Raw genomic sequence first — 22,006 nt, forward strand, 5'->3', positions numbered from 1 at the left:
AAAATTACAAGGACATAATTCTCAATATTTTATCAAAAGTTGTTTATATTAAAAAGAACAAACTGGGACAATGATGAATCGTTTTAAATTTTCCTTTAATATGGTGCCTTTTATTCTGTCTTTACTTCTGACTCGGGTGATCATCAGGGATAATTTGGATTTTATGATAATGGAGGAAATTGACAATTCACTTGTGAAATATTATGGCAATAATGGCTTTGTGCTGAAGATAAATCCTTTATCTTCTCCAAAGTAATATGATGTGTCAATAAGTGGAAAGTTAAGATGACATACATATTTGTTTAGCCAACAACCTTTGGAGAAAGTTGCCATGCATCATAATAAAATGTTTTTAATAATTTCCACTGTAGACAAAAGAAGTTTGGAAAATAGATCTAAATTTCTTTCTGTTTTTCTTCAGTTTTAGTCATAAGCATGTGTGCTATATAAACATTCATTCAAATGAAAATATAATTGTGTCAATATGAAACAATTTCACAACCAGGAGAAACGTGCATGGAAATTATACTCACAGGAGAGAAAGACAGAAATGGAATATCCATAGCTAAAGAAGATATTGGGGTTCTCATTAAAGAGAAAGCAATTACTAACTCATTAGTTGATTATGTTCATACTTATTTTTCTTTTGTCCACCCCAATTCTTGCTTGCCCACCATAGGCCTCCTTGTTTGCTATATAGCACTAATTGCTGTCAGTGACAGTGTTTCTGAACATTACAACTATGTACAAATTGCACACTTCCTTTCTCAATCTGGGCTCTTCTCATAATCAAAGTCATCAGAATGGCCTTGAGGAGTTTTTAATGCATTAAGGAGTGATTATTTTTTCTCTCTGCAGTACCAAGTAAAGCTGAATCTGTGAGGCAAGAGAGGAGTCTGCTTGTTATAGGCTTTTGCTACTACTGACTAGACAGGGAATGGACAAGGTTGTCCTTACTCACATGGAAATTAAGCATCTGATTAAAGCTCTGTTGGGAAAAGGACTCTGCTCTTGGCCACCTCACTAGGGAACTTGAAGAGATTATCCATTCTTTCTTGACTCTGTTCTTCAAGCTAGGGCATCATAGGGGGAATCAAGCTTTTTCCACCTCAGCTGATAGGATATTTATGAGCTTTCTATTTTCTTCAGTTTTTTTTGTTTGCTTGTTTGTTTTAAATAAAGAGAAAGGCCTTTGCTTAGTTCTTAGTATCCCTTCTTACCACTGTGGAATTAATGTTACCATTTAGTTACTTTATCATTTGCTTTATTTTATTTTTTCATTTACAGAAATGTTTCCAAATCCTTAATTTCCATGCATTTTTGAATGGGGAACAGGAAGTGCTGGCAGAATAGGAAGAGTGCCAAACTAGGCCTCTATACCTTACGCTGTCTTTACAGAGGCACTCCTATAATATTAAAATAGATCTCTGTGCCCACTTTGAAGTGCACACCAAGAAAGTGTCTAGCTCTGTGCTTAAGGTTGCATTCCTTGAAACCTTTGTGAAGTTGCAGGCTAAAAGATCCCTATATATTGCATTCCGAAATAATTCAGAACTTCTAGCACATTTTTCTTTTTTATTTGTTTTATAAAAAATGTATTATTTTGCATTTTCAAGGAATAGGTGATCTTTACTTCTCAGGGGAGTACAAAGCTTTTTCTGCAGAAAGATAATGGTTTTAACTTTTGTGCCCTTTCTTTGGATCCGAGGGATTAAAAAGCAAAATAACTGAATACAAGCAGGTGATCCCTAGGGCCACAGTGATACTCTAAATCTGCTCTGACATTGTCCTACTACTAGGGTGTGTAAAACTGAGGAGTCTCAGAAGCCAATGTTTGGCTGGGTAATTACTTTTATTTTTTTTATTTTTTAAATATTTTATTTATTTATTTTTAGAGAGAGGAGAAGGGAAGGAGAAAGAGAGGGAGAGAAACATCAGTGTGTGGTTGCTTCTCATCAACCCCCTACTGGGGACCTGGCCTGCAACTCAGGCATGTGCCCTGACTGGGAATCGAACTGATGACCCTTTGGTTCACAGTTCAGTACTTAATCCACTGAGCCACACCAGCCAGAGCTGGATAATTACTTTTAGTATGAATGGTGTAAAGCTACCAAATGAGAGACAATGACTAGCAGAGTGGCTAAAACAACAAGACCCAAATATATGTTGTTTACAAGAAACCAACTATAAATATAAATACACACATAGATTACAATAGAAGGCGAAACATACCATGCTAACACCAATCAGAAGGAAAAGAGAATAGTGCATTAATTTCAGATAAAGCCAACTTCAGAACAAAGAAAATTATCAAGGTTAAAGAGGGTCATTTTCTTATAGCTTGTCTCTGTCCTATATCAACATCAACAGTCATAATTCATATTGATAGTATGTACCCTCTATATGAAATGATGAAAATGTTACTATAACTATGGGATTGTCCTTCCCAAAACACATAAGCTCAATCTAATCATGAGATAAACATCAGACAAATAAAAGGGTAACTCTAGAATATATATGTCCAGTATATTCCCCCAAATTATGAAGAGCATCAAAAGTAAGGAAAAGTTGAGACTCTGTCATTGTTATGAGATGCCTAAGAAGACATGAATATAAAATATAATGTGGTATTTTGGTTGAGGTCCTAGCACAGAAAAAGGGCATTTGGTAAAAGCTAAGGGAATTGACTATAGTTTAATAATAATAACTATAAATGATCAAAATTGGTTCATTAAGATAACAAATGTGTCATACTGATGTTAGATATTAATAATAGAGAGAATTGGGTACAGGAGGTATATGGGGAACACTGTAGTATCTGCTCAATTTTTCTGTAAATCTAAAACTATTTTAAGATACAAATTCTGTTCATAGTTGAAAGTCAATAATAAAACATACGTCCTTGAAATGCTTTCATTTGGTTATGTATTAGTCGGGGTGATCCTGACTTGATTGCTCATGTTTCAGTTATCAGGAATATCTGAGAATAAACTCAAGAATTTTATGTAACAAAAAAAGCATTGAGATCTTCCATTCATTCATCAAGGAAACAAAAACAAGTCATCTTCTCTGCCATCAAGGAGCTTTTGCTCTAATAGGGGAGATATCTGTGTAAATAAACACAGTATGTGACTTAGGTGCTATCATAGAAACATATGTAGGTATAGTGGGGCACAAAGAGAGGAGTGCAAAGTATTGTCTTGGTGACGGTACAAAAGGCAGGAAAGGATTTTTAAGAAACATGCTGTCCCCCTTACAGAATACCATTCTGTTATTGTCTGTGTGGCAGATTTCCAGTACTGCTCTTATAGCCAACCGAGTTTTTCTCTGTTTTAGGAAAAGTTCCCTGACTCCTCTTCCTCCCTTCTCTGTGTTCCCTGCTTCCCTGTGTATACTTGCATTCAAGTAATTATGGTGTTGTGTTGTAATGTGTACCCCTTCCCCATCAATCTATAAGCTCAGTGAGGGTAAGAATGATGCTTTCAAACTAGGTATCACTAAATACTGACTACTTATAATGGGTAGTCAATAAATATGTATGCAATAGTATGCAATGCTTAAATATCAACATTGCTTCAGTTAAAACACTCATGCTAAATTTGTCAGGTTAAAGATACCTACAATTTATTTGATATTCCTTTTTTATATCTGGGCTGGTTTATGATTGTTTTGACTTACATAATATGATGGCCCAATCATTAAGAGAAGCTTCTGCAGTGGTTTCAGAACTCTGAACTGTTATGTGAGAAGTTCAACTATATGACTGGAAAGATCAGTGGGAGAGCCCTTGAAACTACATGGGAAAAGGGAGAGTCCCAGCTATGCCCAGCCTTCTCACCAGTCCTGTAAGGGGCCAGGCATGTGACTAAAAGCATCTTAGCCTCTCCAGATAAGTTCATATGCTAAGTCATCCCAGTAAACAATACATGAAGTAGAATTGTCAAACCAAGTGCCATCTATATTCCTGACTCCCCAAATCATGAGGTAAAGTGGTTGTTATGGTAAATTACCAGGTTTTGGGATAGTTTACTAATTATAATTAGATAAATAAAAGACCAAATCTCTTCAACTCTATATTTTTTCAACATTTGATGTGAAAAATTTCAAACATACAGAAAGTAAAAGCAATTGTACAGTGAACATCCATATACCACAATCAATATTTTACAGTAAAATTTATGTCATATATACTTTATCGCATGTTTGTTTTACCAATCCTTTATTGATACATCAAATTATAAGATTCAAAATAAGTTGATGTAAGTACACTTTATTCCTAAACATTTCATTGTGGATATTATTAACTAGAGCTCACTATGTGGAGATATATATATATATATATATATATATATATATATATTCTTTCAAGAAAAAAATTGACATACAATGAAATACACAGAACTGAAACAAACATTTGCTGAGTTTTAACCAATGGGCACACTTGTGTAACCTTAACCACAGTGAACATACAGAATGTTAACATTGCCTCAGAAATTTGCTTCACATCCCTTCTAAGTCTCTCTTTGCATCTAGCCCCCGAGAAAGCATTTGCCTGATTTTTTCTACCATAAATTTAGTTTGTTCTAGAACTTCATATAAAAGTTCCTGTAGATTTTTCTACTGTTTTGTGTGAGGTGTGTTTCATTCACATTAATGCTTTTCAGATTTCATCCATATTGCATTTATCTGAAGTTTATTCCCTTCTATTACTGTTACCAAGTACAAAGAGTTTGTTACCCAACACTAGTAAGGCAAACATTGAACACTGAGAATTGTGGTGGAGAAATTAGAGTCACTTCATTTGCAGAGCACTAAGCAAGAACAGTAAAGTTATTGTTCAAAAAAAATTTTTGAACTCCCTGATCCAGCATTTGGGGTGGGTTTTAAGGGCTTATGGGGAACAGGTATGTGGAAGTGCTGGCTGGGCAAGTTTTAATTGAAGGACCTGGAGGTTGGCTATGCACAGGAAGGGGTGTAAGCAGGGATCTTCCTGGATAGCAGACCCCTCACTTCTGAAAGGGTTCTGGTGTTGAAATTCCAGTTCTGTCCTGGTCCTTCAATGCCCATGTGCAGGGTGGGGTAGGGTTTGGGGGAGACTGATTCCCTGTGCAGTTGGAGTTCAAAGATTGGGCTGTATGACTTGTGGTCTTGGTCTGTTATCTCTAAAAAGCAATCCAGTATTTTGTTAAACAGGATAGGACCATTTTGAGGTGGCTCTGCAGTTACATTACTGAGTAGGATTTCATTGTATGAATGTATCTCAGTTTGTCTATCCATTTTTCTGGTCACGGACACCTAGATTGATTTCAGATTTTAATTATTATGAATACGAAACTGCCCAATGCTTTTTCAAAGTAGTTATATCACTTACATTTATAACAATAATGTTTGAGTGTTAGATGTTGTCAGTCTTTTAATTGTAAGTATTCCAGAGGGCGTGTAATGGCATGTCGTTTTGGTTTTAACTTGCATTTGCCTAATGATTAATGATGCTGAGCATTTTTTATGTGCTTATTGGCCATTTTTATATCTTTCTTGGTGAAATGTCAGTTTGTCTTTTGCCCATTAAAAATGCTTTTTGTCTTTTTATTATTGAGATATGGGAGTTCTTACATATTCTGGATGAGTCTTTTATCAGACTATGCTTTGCAAATGTTTTCTGCCAACCTCTGTTCTGGCCACTTATTTTCTTAATTGTGTCTGTTAGTGAGCAGAGTTTTATATTTAGTATCTGCCATGACGAAGTAACCACTTGAGCTAAAGCTGACCCCAAAGCTTTATATTTAATGAAGTCAAATTAGTCATAGAGATTTTTTCTTAGTGTCACTGCTTTTTGTGTCATGTCTATGAAACCCTTGTCAAACTTCAAGTCAAAAATTTTCCTCTACATTTTCTCCTAGAAATTTTAGTTTTAGTTTTGACTTTGGGGCTAAGGGCCATCTTAAATTGATTTTTATGTGTGATGTGAGGTAGGTTGTTCTAACAACATTTATTGGATTGCTTTGGTGACTTTGTCACAAATATAAGGACCATGTAATGTATATCTATTTCCGGTCTCTCTAATCTGTTCCTGTGATATATTTGTCTATCCTTATGCCAGTTTTATATTGTCTTGATTCCTATAGTTTTATAGTAAGTACTGAAATCAGGTAGTATATATCCTCCAACTTTATTATTTTTGTAAGATTTTAGATATTCTACATATTAATATTTTACAACCCACATACATTTTAGAACCAGCTTTCCAAGGCTACAAAAAGCCTGAGGCAATATTATTCCTGTCTTTCTGTCTGTCTGTCTGTCGTGATTTTCCTTACATTCCCTCCTTAATTCAACATGTATAAAAGAAACTGCAAAACTGCCATTTTTGGGAGCATCTAAGATCTTGCTTCCTGGCGTGTCAGTTTAGCTTAAGTAAACTCATAAAAAATCTCTACTGGTTTGGACATTTCTAATGTCAACAATAGGTATAAAATGTTATATTACACATATTAATATGTAAAACTTTGGAGAAAATGGCATCTTGAGCATATGTGGTCTCTCCAGTCCATGAGCATAGCACATCTCTCTATTTTTGAAGATCTTTAATTTTTCTAAGTGATGTTTTATAGTTTTTAGCATAGAGGTTTTACATGTCTTTTGTTAAATTTATTCCCAAAATATTTCATGACACTTTGTGAATGAAATTGCATTTTTAAAAATTTTGATTTTCTAAATGCTACTACTCTATGAAAGTGAAGTTTGATTTTTTTGTAATTTAGCCAGGTACCCTGCAACCATGCTAAATTTACTATTTAGTTCCAATAATCTTTTATGCTATGGTTGTCATATGCATTACCTGTGTGTGTTATAAATCCCAGAATATAATAGTACAGTTTTGCTTTAAAAAGTCATATATGTTTTAAAGTAATTAAGAGGAAAACAGTATTTTACATTTATTCACATATTTCCCTCTCTGATGCTCTTTATTTCATTCTGAAGATTTAAATTTCTGTCTGTTATATGTTCAACCTGCAGAATATTCTTTAAAACAAATTTCTTGTTGTTTGTCTCAAAATGTCCTCATACTATCTTCTGCCTTCATTGTTTTTCATGAAAAATCAGGAATAATTTGTGTAAATGTTCCTCTCCATATATTTTACCATTTTTCTTGGGTTGTTTTAAGGGTTTTTCTCTTTATATCTGTTTTTTAGCAAAATGACATGATATGCCTGGTATGGTTTTTCTTGTATTAACTTCTATGTCATTTGCTGATGAAAAGGAGTAGAATTTGCCACCCCATAGTATGCCTCTTTGGGATATTATTTTAGGCTGGATATTTTTAAGAAACAGCGGTCGCAAAGCAAGTGGAAGTAGCCCTTTGTGAAGGATATTTCTATTTTGAATGGAAATCCGCACCTGTGCAGTTTCCCTCCGGACCTGCCTTCACTATCAATGGAGAAGGCACGGATTACATCTGCATAACAATATTGCCCTTGTTTACTGTGCTTTTCCTTTCTGGTAACCTCCCTTAACTGTCTGTCTTGGGGCACAAGTTTTGCCGGATAATCCTTCCTGTAAATCAGTCTTCCATTCCACTTTAAGATTTGGGCTCTAAGTCCTACAGGTGACACTGGCCCTGAGTCATAACAGGGAGCCAACACAGGTGACTGTGCTATCCATTTGGACTTTATTAATGCAGATTAAATTAGCGTTTATCAATGCAGATTCAATCTAAATCTATACTAACCTAATAACAATAATAATTACTTATAATCAGTAATAGCATCACACAAGAGAATTGGGGGATAGTGAAACTGAGTCCCAGAGTCTGAGTCTACCAGTAGGGGAGACAGCAGGGTAGGTGGGGGAGCCATCAGTGTCTTACAATGCAGAATTTCCGGAGCTGGGTAGGCAGTGGGTCCAGCAGGGCAGAGGCTCTGGAAGCACAGCAGGTAGATCAGCATGGTGTGGAGAAGCTCCTTGCTGTGTAGAGCTCCCCTGTCTCAACAGTGATCTGAAGTCTACCTCAGTTATACTCTTGAGGATGATATACTCCCTCCTTTTGTGTCTCTTAATAAATGTCTTGGGACCCCTGATGGTAAGTGGGGAGTATCCCCAGGAGCCTCTGTGGGTGGTCCTGTTACGGAACAAAGGGGCCAAGGGGGGTGAGGACTGTATACTACTACCGAAAGGTATGTACTGAAAGATATACTACTCCTTTCAGATATACACCCACTTTATAATCACATAAAGGACAATAGACGAAGGTCTCATCTTCTTGTAACTACTCCTGGCTGGACATGGACATCATCCTACTTACCCTCGGGCCAGGGGTGCCCTGAAAGGGGGAGATGTGTGTACAGCACGGAGGGCATCCTTCTTGTAAGGGGAAGGACCTTACAGAATCCTCGTTAGTTGGCTGTCACCAGGAAGTCACAGGCACAATGTCCAAAGGCTGGCATTACTGGACCGTTGGCATCCTGGTCATATTCTGGAGGTGACAGATTTGGAAACAGTTGGAAGGCACAATTAAATCATAACCACTAAATGACAAAGGCAGGGACTTAAGTAAAGAATGGCTTATCTGGAGGAAGGTGTACAAGGCACGCTACACCTATCCAAAACTCTTGTGGCCCACTATACTTCACTCGGGCTGAGGGGAACATGTTAGGGTTTCCCTCCTTTCAGATATCTGGGGCCCTTTCTGTCCAAGCCATCAAGACAGAAAAGGCAAAATTAGTTCTAAAGTGAAGCCCACAGATCGCCCGAACCCTTCACCAGCCCAACCACTTAGTTCAGCCAACCACTGAATCTCAGGGGGTGAAAATGAAAATGGGCTCCTTAAGTGAGGCCTGTATTACCGTCAATCACTCAGGTAATGAGGTTCTAGGCATATGCCCTACAAAAACAGAAGAACATACAGGATACTTTACACAAAAATTCCCAAGCCAGTCTCTGTGCCTGTGAGACTGTCTTTTGGGAAGACATCTTGTTACTAGGCCCTTGCTACAATGATATATAACAGTGGCAATTTGACAGATCCTTTGTGCCTGTAGATTGAAAAGCAAATTTTCAAGACAGTAGCGCCATTTCTGATGTTCAATACTGAGTATTGTATTTTCCTCAAACCCTAATTTTTCTCCTTAAGATCACCCTCACTGTTATTAAAGGGACTACTTTGAGTCCCACTTTTAAGTTTGATTGTTTGTTTGCATAAACACGCCAAGAGCAGCCTGGGTCACTTAGGATCCTTGAGTCTACTTTGCTGGAACTCACACAGGCAGCCTTTAGATTGACTTCTCAGTCCGCCCCCGCTTGGGGCGCAGAAGCAGAGCCACACATCCGCCATCTGGCTTCGCCTGGACCAGTTGTTTCACTCACATCCTTGAGGCTTCCGTTGTGCTTACAGGTTCTTTTTGGCCATCTTTCAGGAGAGCAACCTTCATTCCTTCCCTGGAAAGACTGCCATGAGCCACACAACCAACCAAAGTACCAGGCTCTTTTGTGGGCTTACGCTAGCTTCACAAGTCAATCCCAGCTCCTCAGGGCTTTCCGGTGATGACCAGAACCCATACATGCCTCCTTCAGGCGTGACATTCCAGTCAAAGTCTTGGTTAACAAAACCACTATTCACGACTGGTCTTATTGGTTTTATGCAAAGAAACCTTATATTATTGCGCACTGCTTCAGAATGCCAAATTCTGGAGGGATCAGGTAGGGAGAAAAATGCAACGCGTGAAGGAAAATCCTTTTCCTTCTGATATCCACCAGGCTTCTCAAAACTCTCCTACAGAGTGTGAAGTTTCAACCTTCCCTGGAATCCTCAATTTCCTTTTCAGAGCAGGTACAGGGCGAAATCCAAAACACAGAGTTCCAGAACAATACACAGGTAGAGGCATTCTCTTGCAGCAATGCGTCCATTGGTGCCTCACAGAGACATGCTCCTTCAGGTCCGGTCTCTTGGCAGAGGCATGCCCCCTTGGCCTCTGGCTGAAGCACTCGTCAGCCCCAAATGACCCTTCCTGGGTCCCGAGTGGCAAAGGCATGCTCCCCAACTGGTTACAGGTGACCTTTCCTAGGTCTTCAGATACAGGTTTCTGATCAGAAACAGAATCAATGGGAGAAATTTGCTCTTTTCCCACGAAACCAGAAAACAAGTAGTTGAGGTTTCCTCTACTCCAGGTTTAAAACTTTCACAACCTTTATACATTTTTTTTTACCTATCCAGATTTAACCATTCACTTGTAATCCCTGTTCCTTTCCCACTGGGAAGGACTACACTTAAGCTCAGTACTCAAACTCAGTATGCGGCAGCCAAAAGTCCCTAACACTGCAGGTACCTTCCACTAAAAGTCCCTAGATTCGCAGGGACATCTTGCAGCTTTCTGAAGCTTAGGCCTTGCAAACACCCTATATATCAGATGCTCACCCTTGGACCTCAGTTCATGACCTTCAGAACCAGAGCCATTCCTATCAGAACCAGTTACACAGAGAACCTGACTGATGCAGTGCCCACACAGTAGCAGCACACAGCCCATAATCTGAGAACCCTTAGCCTTCCACCTTGTCCAGTTCCAAGATGGCAGCACCCATGTATGCTGTGTCATCTAAGATGGCAGCACCCATGCATGCTGGGTTGCCCCAAGATGGTGATGCCCAAGTATGCCAGGTTGTCCAAGATGGCAACACCCATGCATGACCTGTCCTCCATGGTGGGGCACTCAAATGGCTCATCCTCCATTTTACCCAAAATGGCAGCACCCTAACTCCGGTTTCACCCACCTGTAAAGGTGGTGCCCCGATTCCGGAGCTGCCTACCTGTGTAGGCCCCCTTTTCCAAAGCTAAGCCACTTCAGCCTGTGCATGGAGTTACTCCGTCCCTAGTCCAGAACGTGGCTGATTCAGACCACAGGTGGATGGAGTTGACGGAACTCCAGCCACAGTCCTGAGAGTCAGGTTTTACTGCTGATCGAGAACAGACTTCACTAGGCTGAGGTCTGGGAATGTTACCAAGCACACTGTGTGTGGGGCAATTAATGGCCCACCCAGGGATGCCAAAAACTGTTATAGAACACACAGACGGGGGCCAAAGGGGGACATGATATACTACTACCAAAAGGACCCCCTACTACGTTTGTTATGTCCGCCACCTTATAGGAAAGATGCCTCTCAATGCCAGAGACATGTGAAAAGGAAAGGAAATATTTATTTAATGCTATACAGACTTCATTTTTTCCTTTATTATAATATCTCCTAATGTCTTATGTTTGCCCCCTTTTTGTTGTGCATTTTGTAGAAAACAAAATTAAGTATTGTTGTTTAACTTGTATCTTTCAGTGACCTTGATGTTTTAAAAGTTGGTTATATTTTTGATTATTGGACAGCTTTTTCTACTAAACAAGAAGGAGTTTAGACATATAAAGAATTATAATTTTGGCCCTGGGTGGCGTAGCTCAGTGGATTGAGTGCGGGCTTCGAACCAAAGCATCGCAAGTTCGATTCCCAGTCAGGGCACATGCCTGGGTTGCAGGCCACGGCCCCCAGCAGCCACACATTGATGTTTCTCTTTCTCTCTTTCTCCCTCCATTCCCTCTCTAAAAATAAATAAATAAAATTAAAAAAATATAATTTTAAGTGCAAAAATACGTATGACCAAAGATGGCATGGTCACTATAAATGACAAATTTAAATAATTAACAAAACTTTTCTGTTTTTAAAACATGAAAGAGCAAATCCAAAGGTTTTACTTGACATTTTAAGTATTGTCAAATCAGTTTTAAGAAACAAAAGTGATATAATTAGCGTGGCATTTTATTATGGTTCACATTTCAATTCTAAATTTATGAAATTGAGAATATGATTCTTAAAATAACCTCAAGTGAATGCACTGTAAATTATAAATTTCTAGTGCACTGTAAACAGGATGTGTTGTTTACAGCTGTTTAGATCTGCTAAATATCTGTAGATTTGCTTCCTCAGCTAGAGCAGGAACTTACTGGCTATAACTCCCTGCCTTGTTCAATAACTTCCAGTAATTATCAGGAAGAAAATGCAATAAATTTATGTAATAGACTGCCCCTTTGCCATAATATACAATCAGAGGCGATCAATGCTTCTTACAATAAGGAGAAGAATTACAGCTGTGTTTTATTTTATAGCTTTGGTAATACAGCTCTGCAAACCACCAGAGGGAGTAGAGTTAAACTTCAGTGGTCAAATTCCATTGCGGTAAAACATAGCCTCAGGCTGACATTTTTACAAAGTGGCAACACAACAAGGGGTTGTGTACTTCTTAGCAGACTATTTTATTTGTTCACCCATCCAGCTAGTGGAAGACTTCCTTGTACTGCTGCTCTTTTAGTTCATATGACTGGAATCATGAGAATTTCTGAATATAATAAATAATAATCAAGTTTAACCTTTGGCCACTCCATTTCAAGAAAGGAAAGATAGACATAGTTGATAATGAAGCCTCTAGTGTTCCGGCAACCCACAATGACTTGTTCATTACAAAGTTATATTTGTTATGGTTTTAAAAATATACTTTTATTGTGGTTTAAATCAAAGGGCATTTCTGAGCTCTGCCTTGTTATGCTTAAAGTATAATTACACGCTACATATCTTAGTAAACAAATGAAAGCTTTTTCCTGGTTATTTGTTATAAATTTTACTTTGCCTTTAGCTAAGTGAAGGCCAGTCCTCTAAAGTGTTTCAAGTACAATGCACAGTGAATATAAAACAGTCCATTAATTGGGATAATAGGTCCCAGCATGTAATTGCATTTCTTAGGTACTATGGATAGCAACTGAGTGAAGTGATATTTATTCAAGGTTGTTAGTCACCCGTGGATAACTTTATTTGTCCACTGGTGCTTAAATAAATGTGCCATCTATCAGTAAGAATATTTATAAAGAAATTAATAACAAAAATCATTATTGCATCTCAAATTATGAAAGGAAACAGTATATAAAAGTTACTGGAGAATGCCACAATAAAGTCTTGCCTGTGCTTCAGGTTACTTGCTTTTATGTTGGTGGACAGTAAAATATTATAGAAACTCAAGAATAAATATGAACTAAACTTGATAAGTTTGCTTTACATTGTTTTATCCAACAAATTATCTGTAGTAAACTCCATCAGCAATTTCTAGCCATGGGTACTTGCACCATTTTTCAAGAAAAGAGAATTTTCCAACAATCTGTCAATATGCCACAGACCTTTGCGATTTCTCAGATTGTGTGTGTGTGAGGCTTTATTAACAGTTGCAAAAATGTTTCCTTTAGTTTTCACTTAATATGTTGTTGGCTATTTCTAAGATTTTAAAAACACATGTTCTATTTTAATGTGTGCAGACTTCCATAACTCATTCAGAAAGTCAAGAGGGTGTCCCAGAGCTCCATTAGCTCAGTAGGAAATTACCTTCTTTCGCAGAAATCATTGACAGTTCTGAGCGGGGGGCTCAGAACTTTGTCTCACTACCCTTCTGGACCCATCTGTGTCTCAACTCCTGCATTATGTGTTCTTAGACTATCTGGATGAATTCCGTGATATCCTCTGCTCTACTTACATTAATTACTGAAAGAAATCTAGGATTCCTAGAATCCTAGATCATCTTAGTCCTGACTGTCTTCCCCATGAGATTCTGGGGCCTGTGAGTCAACCTCTACCTTTCTACCACATTGCTTCCTATTTCTTTGCTTTATCCTTCTCCATACCATCTACCAACTATTTTTATTAAATAAGTACTTACCTGTCTATTTTCTTTCATACCAGATGCATTAAAAAGAAAGCATTATGCTAAGTGAAATAAGCCAGTTGATGAAAGGCAAATACCGTATGGTCTCACCTATAAGTGGAACCTAATCAACAAAACAAACAAGCAAGCAAAATAGAACCAGAGACATTGAAACAAAGAACAAACTGACAGTAATCAGAGGAGGGGAGAGGGATAATGGGGGAAAGAAGAGGAAGGGGCAAGCCAAGGAACACAGAGAGGACTCATGGGCACAGACAATGGAGGGATTGGCTGTGAGAGTCAGGGGTGACAAGGTAGGGAAGAGCAACGGGGAAAAAGGCAGGACAACTGTGACTGAACAACAATTTTAAAAAACCTATTTCTTAAATGGCTGACTAAATGAATCTCTTTTCTTTGGATTCAACATAGGCATTTCTAAAATTAAAACAAAGAATGTTTTATTGAAAGGGGATGATTTTATGAAGTTCCATGGGACAGTGTATAACATCTTGTGTTACTGAATAACCCTTAAGAAAGAGAAATATTTCTCCTATGTATACCAAAAATTTTGTACCCTTTTATGTTACTGATCATTTTATTCTCCTAAATCTGAGAATGGTTTTGCTTATCGACTTGGGAAGCTTTTGTTGCCTCTGGTATTCCCGTTAGACTGTAGTAGTTAATACTGCCTGGATTTTCCTCAACTGTATTTATGTATACTCCTTCATATAGATTTAGATGTGTCTAATGTACCACACATGTAAGGAGAATTTGGTCCAGGAACTTTTAAAATTTAAATTGATATACTGTAGTAGCTTGTTGATTCAGACCAGAATTTTACATTGTTCCAGTCTTCTCAATTTTATTAAACTGTTAGAATATTGCTATGAGATCATATGGTTATTTGGTGAAGAGCTGAAAATTGAAAAAAAGTCTGTTAAGGGTTGTGTCAGTTTCACTGGCAAATTCACTATTACATACAAATTAGCCAATGTTTTAAGAGTCTTGATTTTTCCTTTCACCTACAAAGAAATATAAGACACAAATCATTACTTTATCCTTAAAATCTTGCAGATGCATTTTGTTTTAAAAGAGAGACATTTACTTATTCCTCAGGTTTTTCTAGTAGCAAACATTTTTTAATGACAAAGAATGCATAAGTGTTCTTATAAAACATTGGATAGCAGGAAAAATAGAAGATTTAAAAAGTGAAGACAAAAATTACTAACCTTGAAATCAGAGCTCATAGATAACCTAGCATAATATCATCATTAACTAATACTAATGGGTGTTTAATATATTTAATATTTCTGTACATCTTCCATAACAAGTCAGGAAGGAGAGGCATTATGTTTACATGATATCTATCTAATCTTTTGATTGGCAATATCATATTTCTGGAAAATGTAATGAAATATGGGTTTTTTTAGAATCTTATCAGACATGGTCATTACAATTAGAATAACTGTGTTTTTCAGGGATTCAATCTGGATTATATGTCCATAATGCCATTTTATGACAAATAATGGGGTACATTGATGTGTTGTTTTATAGTTGAAAAGAATAGTGTATTAAAACAATAAAAGTAAGATGCTTTACATTTTGATGTGATATACCTATATAAATTTTCAGTGAGAAGACTGTGTCTATTCTGTCCCCAGATCATTTTTGGGAGAAAACCGTCAAGCAAAGATTGTTAAATAATATATAGATATCTCTTATTTTATTACAACTTCTCTGCAGATCTTACTTCCATGATCAAGTTTCTTTTTTTTTCTTTGAAATATAAGTTGACTTAAAATCTACTATCTTAAGAAGTATCAGTGAAGGGCTTTGAAATGAGATTTTCTTTAATAATGTATATCCCTATTAATATCTATGAATCAATTTAAACTTTATATTATATACCTCTCATCAGATCTATTTGCATGTGGAACAGTGCCAACTATATTAACATGTACCTAATACAGACTGGAAATCCTACTTATGGTCATCTTAGGGGTGTATCAAAGAAGGAGTAGTTGCCACAGTTGTCAGCAGCGCTAGATAGATAGTGACTCAACTGCAGAGAATTGCCCTGACATCATGTCCTTCCAGAGGCAGCCCATGGCCAATAACTGCTTGAGGTAGGTTATAAAGGCCCAATTATTTAGGTCCACTGTGGGACAAGTCCAAAGGGCCATACATGCTATAGAGCTTCTGGAGGAATTGACGAAAAATTTGTAGGTCTGAATCACATTTTGACTTTACCCTGTTCCCACTTTTGTTTCCTCTTTCTTCCTTCCAAATGTTAGAACTCGGTCCCAGAAATCCCCAAACTGCAACCTTACTTGCTTACCTCTAAATCCTCATCCATATCTGACTAGACCTCTGATGTCTTCTACATACAGGTTCCCTGGCAAAAACACACACTCTCCTCTTAGCCCTTCATCACTAATATTACAGAAATAAAAGATGATTTGGCCTTCAGATATCAGGAGAATCACTTCTGACGAACCTCTTTATTTATTTACTATGGTGGGAGTGCTTCATAATTGATATAGTGTACAAGCAAAGACAAGTCATATCACCTTTGATCTTTATATTTGTTCTCCTTCCTCACCATATCCCATCACTCATTTACTACTTTCATAATATGATCAGAGAATTAAAATGGTGGATGAGGGAGCATTAAGGGCCAATCCAAATAAACATGGAAAAATGAGTGAAAACTATCACAATCTTGTTTGGTACTCTGCTAAATAAGAAAAACTTACAGAAAGCAGACAATAACTGAATCAAGAAAAAGGTAGCTTAAACATGGATGTAGAGCTTTCTGGTATTTTTTAAAAAGTTTTTATTTATTTATTCTTAGAGGGGAAGGGAGAGAAACATCAAACATTGATGTGAGGGAGAAACATCTGTCGGTTGCCTCTTGCATGTGCCCCAACAGGGAACTGGGCCCGTAACCCAGTCATGTGCCCTGACCAGGAGTCAAACTGGCACCTTTTGCTCTCTCAACTTTAATGAGCCTTTTCCTACTCCCCTCCCTAGCATAGCACTTGTTTTAAAGACAGTGCTCACATTCTTGGCGTAGGTACCTGTTTTCAGAGGGAGCGGAGCAGAGGACAGCTTATTCCTGAGAAGTTGTATGTGTCTACTTTGACCTAACCGAAGGTTCCTTAAGGCTTGACACAAAGTTTTTTTTCCTAACTCAGAACTCTCTCAGGGTGGAAAAGTCCTAAACGTGGGGAGTTTGTAAAAAACAAACAAACAAACAAACAAACAACCCAAAAACTGTAAGGCAAATGAACAAGCTACTGCTGCCTGGGGCAAAGTATTACAGTTGGAGAAAACAATAGACACATTGAAAACCTGAGTAGAAAATCGGGGATTGGTTTATTTTGAAGAATAACAGATTGAAAATCTCCCACAAGTAATAGCGAATCTGAGTAGCCATGTTTATAGACAGGGTAGGACAAATGCTGTTGGAAGACTTGTGAAAGCCTAAGTGTTCGCCTGTGGCTGATCTGTAGGCTCAGCCCAACTAGGAAGTGAAAGCTAAGGAAGTGTTGTTAAGATAGTAGTTAAGTATTGAGGGAATGTTCAACACAGATTCAATTTGCAAAGATCAGGAGAGTTTTTTTTCTTCCTTTCAAACAAATTTTATGCTTCAGTTACAGTTGATATACAATATTATATTAGTTTCAGCTGTACAACTCAGTGCTTTTTTTAAAGATTTTATTTATTTATTTTTAGAGAGGGAAGGGAGGGAGATAGAGGGAGAGAGAGAAACATCAATGTGCAGTTGCTGGGGGTTATGGCCTGCAACCCAGGCATGTACCCTGGCTGGGAATCGAACCTGGGACACTTTGGTTCCCAGCCCGTGCTCAATCCACTGAGCTACGCCAGCCAGGGTTCAGTGCTTTTTAAAAATATTTATTTATTTATTTTTAGAGAGAGGGCAAGGGAGCAAGAAAGAGAGGGAGATAAACATCTATGTGTGGTTGCCTCTTATGTGCCCTATACCCAGGAATTTGGCTGGCAATCCAGACATGTGCCCTGACTGGGAATTGAAACAGCGATGCTTTGTTTCACAGGCTGGTGCTCAATCCACTGAGCCACACCAGCCAAGGCTACAACTCAGTGATTTGATGTTTATATAACTTATATAGTGATCACCCTGATAAATCTAATACCCTGCTGGTACTAGATTATAATATTATTGCCTATATTCCCCATGCTGTACTTTATATCCCCATGACTGTTCTGTAACTACTGATCTGTACTTCTTAATCCCTTCACCTTTTTCAGCTGGTCTTGCAATCCCGTCCTCTCTGGCAACCATCAGTTATCTGTGTCTATGAGTCTGTTTCAGGTTTGTTTAGTTTGTTCTTTAGATTCTACATATAAATGAAATTATATAGTACTTGTTTTTGTCTGACTGACTTATTTTACTGGGCATGATACCCTCTAGGTCCATTAATGCTGTTACCAATGGTAAAGTTGCATTCTTTTTTTATGGCTGAGTAATATAGCATTGTATTTTTGTACCACAGCTTTTTTATCTACTCTTCTATTGATGGACACCTGGGTTGCCTGCCTGTCTTGGCTATTGTAAATAACCCTGCAATGAACACAGGGGTGCATATATTCCTTCAAATTAGTGTTTTTGATTTCTTAGGATATGTATCCAGAAGTGAAATTGATGAGTCATAAGGTAGTTCCATTTTTTGTTTTTTCAGGACCCATCGTACTGTTTTCTATATTGCTTGCACCAGCCTGCATTCCCACTAACAGGGCCTGATGATTCCCTTTTCTCCACATCCTCACCGACGCTTGTTTATTGATTTATTGATGATAGCCATTCTGAGAGGGGTGAAGTGGTATCACATTTGATTTGAATTTGTATTTCCCTGGTGATTAGTGATGTTGAGCATTCTTTCATATGTGCATTGGCCATCTGTATGTCCTCCTTGGAGAAGTATCTATTCAGGTCCTCTGCCCAATTTTTAATGGCATTAGTTTTTTGGTGTGGAGTTGTTTGAATTCTTTATATATTGGTACTGAAGCCATCGTCTGCACCTGCAGAGTAATTTGGGATTAGCCAGGATGAATAGATCTTGGGCAAGCAGGCCAAGCCTCAGGGTTCACGCCTGGGATCTGGTAATAGGTAGGCTCAGCCCCTGCGTGGTCGTTGGAATAGGCTGAACAACGGCCCCTGCACAGTCCAGGAGAGGGTGTAGCCAGGGGCTGAGACTGGTCCAGCAGCAGCTGTGGCTGCATGAGCTGCAGGGTTGTTGCCTGGGAGAGAGGTGCACTGGTGGCCCTGCTGCTCTTGCTGTAGCTTCCTGCCTTTCCCTGTCCATGGGCCCTGGTGTTCTCATCTGGGGTGCCTCTCTGGTCTCGGCTGGAGGTTTCACCTGCTACCTTCCCCAGGATGCTTCGGTGGAGACTGGTCACTTCACCCTGCTTGCAGTAGCACTATGTGCCAATTGATGAGGCTGGAAGATTGCCTGAGTGCTCAAGATGGGTGATGTGATCGAGTCCAGCCTGGTGCACGACTTTGACTCCAGCCTATAGGGCATTGGGCAGCACCTGGGTGCTGGTGCCTACAACATGAGTGATATCTTGGCACTTGTTTCTTTTCTTTTCTTTCTTTTTTAGCTTTTTAAAAAAAAATATTTTATTTATTTATTTTTAGAAAGGGAAGGGAGAGAGAAAGAGAGAGAGAGAGAAACATCAATGTGCGGTTGCTGGGGGCCGTGACCTGCAACCCAGGCATGTGCCCTGATTGGGAATCAAACTTTTTAAGCTTTTTTTAACAAAGATTTACACACTTATTTTTAGAGAGAGGGGAAGGGGGCATAGAGAGAAGGAGAGAAACATCATGTGAGAGAGAAACATCTAGGTTGACTCCCGCACACCCCCAAGCACACCCCCAGCTGGGGACCTGGTCTGGAACTCAGGCATGTGCTCAGACCAGAGTCAAACTTGTGACCTTTTGCTTTGCAGGAGGACACCTAACCAACTGAGCCACACCGGTCAGGGCGGCATTGCCCATTTTCAAGTGGAAAGATTCCAGCCTCCATTGGATGATGAATCTAAAAACCCGCTCTTTCATTATGTAACATGTGCCGTAATGTCTCCAGCAGTGAAACTGCATGATAAAATGCTCACTTACCTGAACCAAGGTTAGCCTTATGAAATTCAAATGCTGGATAATCGGAAAATGGGAGATATGCCTGAGATGGCTAGAAAATTGGTAAAGAGCATCATAAGAGTTGTATTTAATGATAGATGGCTACAGTATACAGAGTATCTGCAACTTCAAGGTTGGAGGATAATTGCCCGGGACACAGACTTTTTCATTTAGGTATTCCAGTGTCTGTGGGAATAATTGACAGAAGGACAGATCCAAGTCAGTTAAATGCAGTTGAATTTCTGTGAGAATGCACATCTGTTTTGACTCAGCTACAATGCATCAGCACAGAACTTATTCCATGGAAGCATGGGGGTGAAAAGGGAGTGCCTTTCAGGATCCACGTAGACACCTTTATGCAGAATGAAAGGGAGAATACACAGATCATTTACATTCAGCTAGCTACCAAATCAAAAATTTTAAGCCTAAAGGTACAGACTAGGAAAAAAAATGAGCAAGATGGAGAAGAGAACTGGTCATGAAAAAGAAAAGTGTCAGCCATCCCATAGTACCACAGTCCTCACAGAATGTTCTCCATGGCCTGCTATCCCCACAGCCCATGTGAATGACAGCCCCTCCAGAGGGACCACTTTCACCTCTCCACAGCAGAGTGCCTGCAGTGTCCCAGACAGCAATTCTTCCTCAAACCATCAGGGAAATGGAATTTCACAGATCTTTAGTGAACAACTTTGGCCATGACCCAGCAAACCACAGTGGCTGCTCAAAAACAGATTCTCTTCCTAGACAGGATTTTTTCCAGTTTTTCAGGTGCCAACTTATTAAGACTGACAAAGGAAGATTTAGTACAAATTTGTAGTGCGTCCAATGGATGTCAGGTCTATAATTCACTGAAGTCAAGGTTGGTTATGCCCCACGTAATCATCTGTGTCTGCCAGTAGAAGCTGCATGTAGTTGGGCTGAGAATGGTGGTGGGACACCTGTGTTTATCATGAGATCTACTTGAAAGAAATGGTAGCCTCAGAAGTTGCTTGAAAACTTGCATAGGTATTTAATATTCCTTTTCACCAAATTAACCACATTTACAGAAAGGGCCCCGCTAGTATTAATATTCTTGTTAGTGATCAAATGGTTCAGAACTTTCAAGATGAGATTTGTTTTTTATTCTCCACAGTAAAAGTTGAAAATAGTGGTGATATCCACATAAGTTTGCTGTGATGTCTTACATAGTCTAAATTATGAGTATATTCAGTTCCAAATACAGTCACACTTAAAAGTGTGTCAAGACTGAATCTAAGAAGTCTTGAGATTGGATTTCATTATATGAAGTGTTTCATGTTGAACACACAAGATGAACTTTCTTTTTTTTAAAGGTTTTATTTATTTTTAGAGAGAGGGAGAAAGAGAGGGAATGAAACATCAATGTGTGGTGGCCGTTCATGCCCCACTACTGGGGACCTGGCCCGCAACTCAGGCATGTTCCCTGACTGGGAATTGAACCAGTGATGCTTTGGTTCACAGGCCCACACTGAATCCACTGAGCTACACCAGCCAGGGCTAAGATGAACTTTCTGATGAGCTGTATGAGAGGTGACTCCCCTTACCGTCACTGGCATGGCCAAGCATCCTTGTGACAGTGAGCACATTGGGGCAGCACAGTTGTTCTGGGGGCGGTGTTGCAGGCAGGGGGCCGCCTGCTTCTCTGGTAGAGGCCAGTAGAAAGAGTTCCTAGGAGCAGCCTTTGCTGTCCTTTTATACTGTATGCAGTTTTGAACTGAATGTAAAAAACTTACGGTGGGCATTTACCTTTCTGTGCCAGTTTGGACTTTATTACCTGAACCTTCTGCTGACCTGGGGCTGGGGGACAGAGCTGTTGTGGAGCCAGCATGGAATCTGTCTGCAGAGAGATGCAATGTGCTGACACAGTGATTGTGGTCAGGCAAGAGGCTTGGCACCTTCTCAGAAAAAATCATGTCTATGAGTGCGCATCTCACATAATCATGCCAGATTGGGGAAGAGCCCAGCAGGAAGCAAGCTGCATTAAAAAGAGGACCTTGGTAAGAGGATCAGTGTAATTCCTAATAGGTACAAAGACTTTGTGTTTTTGCTGTGTCACAGATGTATTGAAAACCTTTTTGCTCCTGCTTCCA

General features: G+C 38.9%; 1 pseudogene; it reads left to right on the plus strand.

Annotated features, from left to right (window-relative positions):
• The first annotated feature begins 10,561 nt into the window (after positions 1–10,561).
• LOC114505511 lies at positions 10,562–21,083 on the plus strand (annotated as a pseudogene).
• Positions 21,084–22,006: the final 923 nt, after the last annotated feature.

Source organism: Phyllostomus discolor, chromosome X (genome assembly GCF_004126475.2).
Source record: "Phyllostomus discolor isolate MPI-MPIP mPhyDis1 chromosome X, mPhyDis1.pri.v3, whole genome shotgun sequence".
Taxonomy (NCBI): domain Eukaryota; kingdom Metazoa; phylum Chordata; class Mammalia; order Chiroptera; family Phyllostomidae; genus Phyllostomus; species Phyllostomus discolor.